At 44.8% G+C, this 6710-nt stretch overlaps 1 protein-coding gene across 1 annotated transcript in view; it reads right to left on the minus strand.

The window, feature by feature from the left end:
• The window catches only part of efna3b (ephrin-A3b), a 63814-nt gene extending 61057 nt beyond the window's left edge, over nucleotides 1-2757 (minus strand). Inside the window, exon 1 of the mRNA XM_086218422.1 lies at nucleotides 2659-2757. The gene's annotated coding sequence lies outside the window, so the exon portion shown is untranslated. The remainder of the gene's footprint in view (nucleotides 1-2658) is intronic.
• Between the last annotated feature and the right edge of the window lie 3953 nt (nucleotides 2758-6710).

Here is a 6710-nt window from a genome sequence, read left to right on the forward strand (position 1 = left end):
CTGTCAGGTCAGCTGTGCAGTTCCCAGTTGCTGAGGAAGATTCTGGAAAGTGATTCCCTTGTGAAATATTTTCGATTCCATTTGTCATTTTTCTTCGCTAACACAAACACGCAGAATTCTAAAACCTGAGTAAATAAAACATGTAAGTAAGATACCGGAATTGAGGAAATATATTTTTACAGTCAAACTGACCCTAAATCCCACCTACAGACCGTGAATGATTGGCTGTACGGAGCCAACACTGGTTTGGCTTGTGAATATTCTGCATGGCTACATTTTGAAGGACGTTATAAATCAGGTGCACCAAGACATGAGTTCCAACTCCTGCAGATATTCGCTACTTTTTTTTTTTTTGAATAACAAAACATCACATTTCTCCCTTTTCCATTTGGTTTCTTTTAAACTGACGCTGACATGTTCTGTTTCAGCAAACGCCCCTGTCAATTCCAATCATCCAGGTTGGATTTTGCAGGCGTGGGCTGCAGTGCTATTGGATTACTTTTGTATTGGGGTTATTATGAGAAACGACCTCGGGCCTGACTGCATGCGGCGACACTGAGGCTCTTATGACATTTCCAACCCAGAGCCGACCAACAACACATCTGTCAAGCGCTCCTTTCTGCAACCTCGAAATCTAATCGTGGCATTGTCATAGCAATAATAAGTAGATATTAGGCCCCCCTGTGGGGTCACATCCTTCTCCAGGCCACAGGAAGTAAGTAATGCCCCCACCAGGACACTCACATGTGCACCAAGATCATGTGAATATACAGTAAACACTGCATTTCAATGGTAGCCTTGAACTTGGACTCTCGTTCTCACTCTGCCTCCTGCTCTCTCTGTGTCTTGGCCTGCTTCGCTGTTCACTGTTGTGTTAGTAAATTGTACTGACACTCCCCCCACCTCCTCTCGCTCCCTCGCCACCTCTGCTGCTCTCACTCCCTCCCTGTCCCTCTCTCACCCGACTGACTGACACGAATTTTCAATCTCTCTGTTTACCTTTCACTGCTGTGCCTAAAACAACACTGGCTCAAGCTAAGAGAGGGGAGGTGACGGGTGAGGGATGGAGCTGGACGAGAATCGGCGGAGGATGAGGAGGAGAGAGGTGCCACTAAGATGGGAGAAGGAGCACGGTGAGAGGAAAGCAGGGAGGGGATGCAAAATAAATGGAAGAGGTGCAAAAAAAAGAGAACAGGGCTTTCTCTGTGTTTTGGTTGGAGAGGAATCCAGGGGGAAAGAGGAGAGAAGGAGTGAGGGGTTAAGGGAAAGAGAGGAGGAGCTGATACTTCTGAACAGTCACGCAAACTGAGTCAACAGAGAGAATGGAGGAGAGAAGAAGGGGGGTAGGAGGAAATGAGAGGGTGGAAGAGAATGTAAGTCAGGGTTGGGGGAAAAAAGGAGTGGGGGCCCAGAACATTAGGAGTGCAATGAGATATAGAGAGTGAGGGGGAGAGAGAGATTTATGGAGGTAGAGAAAGAGCAAGAGGACAGCAAGAGTGATGTGTAGAGAGAGGGTTTTTTAAGACGACAGGAGGGATGGAGGAAAAGGGTGTGTAGAGAGAGAGAGGGAGAGAGAGAGAGCTCAGAATAGATATGCTCTCAACAGCATGAAATATTGAACGAAGGAGAGCGAACACAAGGAGGAGCGAGGAAAATGGAGGGACTGATAAAGACAAATACAAACGTTTTGTGTGTGTGTGTGTGTGTGTGTGTGTGTGTGTGTGTGTGTGTGTGTATGTTGTTTTGGAGGCAGGGGAAGATGAGAGAGAAGACGAGTAAGTGACAGGAATATGAAGAATAGTTACCAGCGGCTAGAGGCAAACACACACACACACACACACACACACACACACACACAGCTTTGAGTTTAGATAACTTCCATGTGTGAAGAAGATGGAGGGTAGTTTGGTGGTGTTGAAAATATCACACTGCTGAATATGTTTCATCACTACTTGCACAATCCCAGTGCGCATGTGCACACACGCACACACACATACACACATACACACTCACACATACACATATGCACGCTCTCACAAACACGCTCCTTTGATCTCCCTCCTCACTGATCTTCTCTCCTTCCATGTCAAATATTTAGGCTGCGTTTGGCAGGTTTGACGAAAATTACCACGGAGAAATGATTTTATTTATTTAACTTCCACATCAGAAGTCAGTGTCAGTAGTTCCGAGAGGATGATCTCAAATTTTAAGAAGACCAGAACTGATTCAATTTTTTTTTTTTTTGCTGAGTTTCACATTTCAGATTTTATTTTTAATACAAGGGATGTCTGTCTCACATAACCTACTTCTGAGGGGAAAAAAACATGAATGATTCAAGGTTTATTTTCATTATGTTATTCACATTCATCTTCAGTGTGATGAATTAATATCTATAATTTGCTGTTAAGATGTCGAGATAGGGTTTTATGTCTCTCTGCATTAATATTTTTAATCAATTCAGATGTTGCAGCCCTGCAGGGAATGTTAATCTCCCGCTAACCCTGAGAGGTCTATCTTTTTAACAAGAGTATTGATAGAAATATCTGAGCATCACACATAGCGAGTGATGAAGGAGAGCACCCCCGACTCTATCTCGCAACTCTCACAGACACACACACACACACACACACACAGGTACAAAGACATGGATTTACTTACTCTGCATTTTTTTTTTATACCAGCGATCTTGACACAAATCAGATGGATGGCATCAGTGAAGGAGGAGATTTTTGAACAGCTGTTGAGGAAGAAAGAAAAATAAAGGGACTGCAGTAATACCTGGGAATGTGCTGGAGTGTAACATCACATCTCACAAAGACTTACCTCTAGGTGTAAAAACAAGTGCTCACATGACTTAAATAAATGGTGTATATTATACAAAAAGAAATGCATTATCCTGAAGAAATGAATTAGTGGGACCAGCAGCTCCTTCATTTACCGAGATGATTATTTAAAAAGAAAAAATGCACAATTTCATAATTCATACATTTAATCAAACATCAGTGAAATTTCTTTTTTAATTCACAGGTACAGAGGTAGGGTGGCAGTCTAGCAACCACAGGGTCGCTGGTTCGATCCTCACTTCCCCCGGTGACCATGTCAAAGCGTCCTTGAGCAAGATACTGAACCCCTAATTGCTCCTGATGTGTGAATGGTTGTCTGTCTCTATGTGTTGGCCCTGTGATGGACTGGCGACCTGTCCAGGGTGAACCCCACCTCTCACCCGAAAGCCGCTGGGATAGACTCCACCCCCCCCACCCCTTAATAGGAATAACCGGAAGACAATGGATGGATGGATGGATGGATGGATGGATGGATGGATGGATGGACATGTATCCATACTATTTCAAAACAGCAACTGTGATAGATTGCACCAATCATATGTAGAAGTGTTAGAAACTCAAGGAACATGAGTTGTCTCAGTAAGGTTTTGTGCCACCACAAACACACAGGAATGATTCCTGTCATTTTCTGAGGTCGTAACTTTGTTCCTCAGAAGAATATCATCATCGAGATGCTCACAAGTCTCGTGTGTGTTTTGGTCCTGGTCATTGTGGTCTTGTTGGTCTGATGAGGGTGACCAACATGTTTCCTCATGCAAAGTTGCAGTGGAAAACAAACACTTTTAAACTATTCAGGTAAACATTAATGTGTTTGTGTTTGTGTGTGTGTGTGTGTGTGTGTCTTGAAATTAAATGTGTGTGTGTGTGTGTGTGTGCACCACTGCAAGCTCTTTAGACAAACGCTCCTGACTCCTCATACATCACAAGTCTAAGAACTGTATTCTCCTCACTTCTGTAGATGGCACAGATACTCTGAAGACAGCAGCTACAAACGCACAGACTGAAAAACATAACCACAAGAGGACCCCACCCCCCAACCCCCACCCCCCATCACCACCACTGCCACCACCCCTCCTCAGACTCAAGAGTAACAGGTGCATGTTGAAAAAGCCAGCTGCCATCCTGTCTTTGTGACATCTACATTTCATCAGCTATAGCAGCAGCAGCTCAGGTGACGCCGAGCCCAGTGGGCTCTGAGATTAGGAAGGTGAGAAGAGGTTTAACTTACACTGTCATCTAAGGTCAGATTTGCATTTTCCTTTTATTGTTAAAGGTTAGGTATTCCAGTGGCTAAGCTGATCTGAGATCAATGCCTAAAGGCACACTCCTCCCTAAAGCTACGGCTGATGACATCATAGCTGTGCAAGAAGCTGAAAGGACATGGGGGAGATTTTTGCCCATCTGGACCACCCCGAGTCTGTTGCTCATTGTGTCCCTGTTTCTCTATTCTCCTCTTGTCTATAGCTTCCTGTTTGTCCATCTATCTCAATCCCCTTATTTCTTTCTCCACTGCTATCTCTGTCACCCTTTTGCTCCTGGCTTCCTCCTCTCTCGCTCTATCTCTAGTTACTCTCAGACTCCCTTGCCTTCCTCTTCTTGGATCCTGTGAAGGAGTGTTGTCAGGTGAAACCCTGATAGATTAACCTCCGACCCTCAGCAGGAGGCATTACCGATTGGCTTGTAATTGCTATCAATATGACTTGTGTGTATGTCTGTGTTTGTGTGTGTGTGTGTGTGCTTGTGTGCCCGCGTGTATATGAGATCATTTCTGTGAGTTTGTCACGTCTCCATCTGGGCATTAAGATGGCTATCTGCTCTTCTGCACAGACGGACAGCAAATTTAAGGGGTGAAATGCATTCTGGGTTGTGATGGTGCATTATGGGTGTAAGTGGGTTTTTAGTGTCCATCCCAAAGAGGATGAGAAACCATTTGCGCTGCTCTCAGCAAACTAGAGCTTACTGCTGTGACCATACACACACACACACACACACACACAAGACATCAAGACATAAATACATTTTTTTGTCCTGAGTTTGAATGGCACATGATTTTTTGCAACAGTGAGTGCTAAGGGCCCTCTTCTCCAGCTTGTCTGATTGGGTTTGTGTGCATGGGTACCCATGTGTGCAGAATATTTATAGTGGGGTATACTTTGTGTGTGTGTGTGTGTGTGTGTGTGTGTGTGTGTGTGTGTGTGTGTGTGTGTGTGTGTGTGAGTGTGTGTGTGTGCGCGCAGAGATGGGGTGCGGTAAAACAGAGGCTTCGACTCCCAGCAGTCCTTTGTCACACTGAATGACTGCAGAAAGGCTGAAAGCTGGAAAGCCATTTTAGACTGTGGGGCTAAATGATGGCAGGTACTCTGATCCATTCGCAGCTCACTGTAATAACACAATACACTCATCAACAGCCAGTCGTCTCCATCTGTAAACGCACTTCACACAGCCCCCTCATGCATCCTCCTCCGCTGCCATTAAACCTTTGTGAAACTGTCCCCCTAAACCCAAGTGGCCTTCATATTGCTGAAGCAGAGCCAGATTCAGCAAAAATTATTTCTCCTTCTCCCTTGTTTCCTTGTTTGGTTTGCCGTGTCGTCCTCAATTTGAGCTTATTGATGAAATTAATGACCAGGGTGACTAAATGGGCTGTCACAATACACGGCTCCAGAGACTCACATTGTTGGGCTGGCTTTTACATGGGCCCAACACTAACACAGTCAGCTGAAAGAGACAGAACAACCACAAAGAAAAAAAAAAACCTAAAGGGTTTTTTTTTCTTTGTGAAGCGAAGGAGAGAATAACGGAAGAGAGACATCAGACGGCAGAGGGAATGCTCACAGTAAAAGAAACGGATGAGAAGAACAGATGAATAAAAGCAGGTGGCAGAAAGAAAAGGGATAGAAAGAGAGTGAGTAAGTAAAAGCAGGTCTGGTCCAGGTGGGGTTCAGACAGTCACTATATTATTTTAGGAGGGCAGAGGGAGGGAGGGTGAGAGAAAGGGATGGATGGAGGGAGGAGAAGATGAATGTAGTTAATTAAGATGAGCAGGCAGAGGAGACAGTGTGGAATTACACAAACACTAATTAGAGTCTTCGTTAGGGGGCACAAAACGAGAGCAGCGCATCCATCATCTCAACCCTCCATCCCTCTTTTCTCCCTTTGTACCGCTCTTCTTCACACTGCTCTCGCTTCAGTACGGTAACTAGATTTCCCTCTCACAGTTTTCCCACCAGCGGTCTTCCTCTGCCACTTGCTGTTCCACACTCACGTTCTCTATTCCGTCCATCGATCCCATCAGCTGTTGACTAAATAGGTGTGATCTAACATTCTGACTTGAGGTGACCTCTGCTGTCCTTCACTCTGATTTTTAATCTCACCATCATTCCTTCTTCTTTAATCACTGCTCCGGGAAGGATTTCATTTACCCTCTTCCCCTGTTCCATGCTGACAAACACACAAACATTAACTGTACTACGTCAGCACTATTTTTATTGTTTTGCCAAGCCAGTCAATCCTCCTCTAGTCTTCCTCCTCCATACAGTAAACCACTTACCTCCCCTTATCTTCCTCGTCTCTCTCTCTTTTTTTAAACACACAAGCTCTGAGCACCACTCTTGTCCTCTTTATTGTTTCAGTCTTCTCCACCAGCTCATCCCTCATGCCCTGCTCCAACTGAAGAGAAGACCAGCCTCTCGCTGTTGTTGTCTGCATGCTTTTCCTCTCATGAGACCAGCTGAGAGGAAGGAATAATGAGGGATAAGTTTGGATGGAGTTGAAGATAGTCCGTGCCAGTGCCTTCCGTGTGAGCATGATATAAAATAACACCATAAGCAGCATGTAGACGATGCAACTTATTGCCTCAATGAGTTG

Source organism: Aulostomus chinensis, chromosome 11 (assembly GCF_037954235.1).
Source record: "Aulostomus chinensis isolate RoL2024-O1b breed Wild chromosome 11, RoL_Achi_v1.0, whole genome shotgun sequence".
NCBI classification, from domain to species: Eukaryota; Metazoa; Chordata; class Actinopteri; order Syngnathiformes; family Aulostomidae; genus Aulostomus; species Aulostomus chinensis.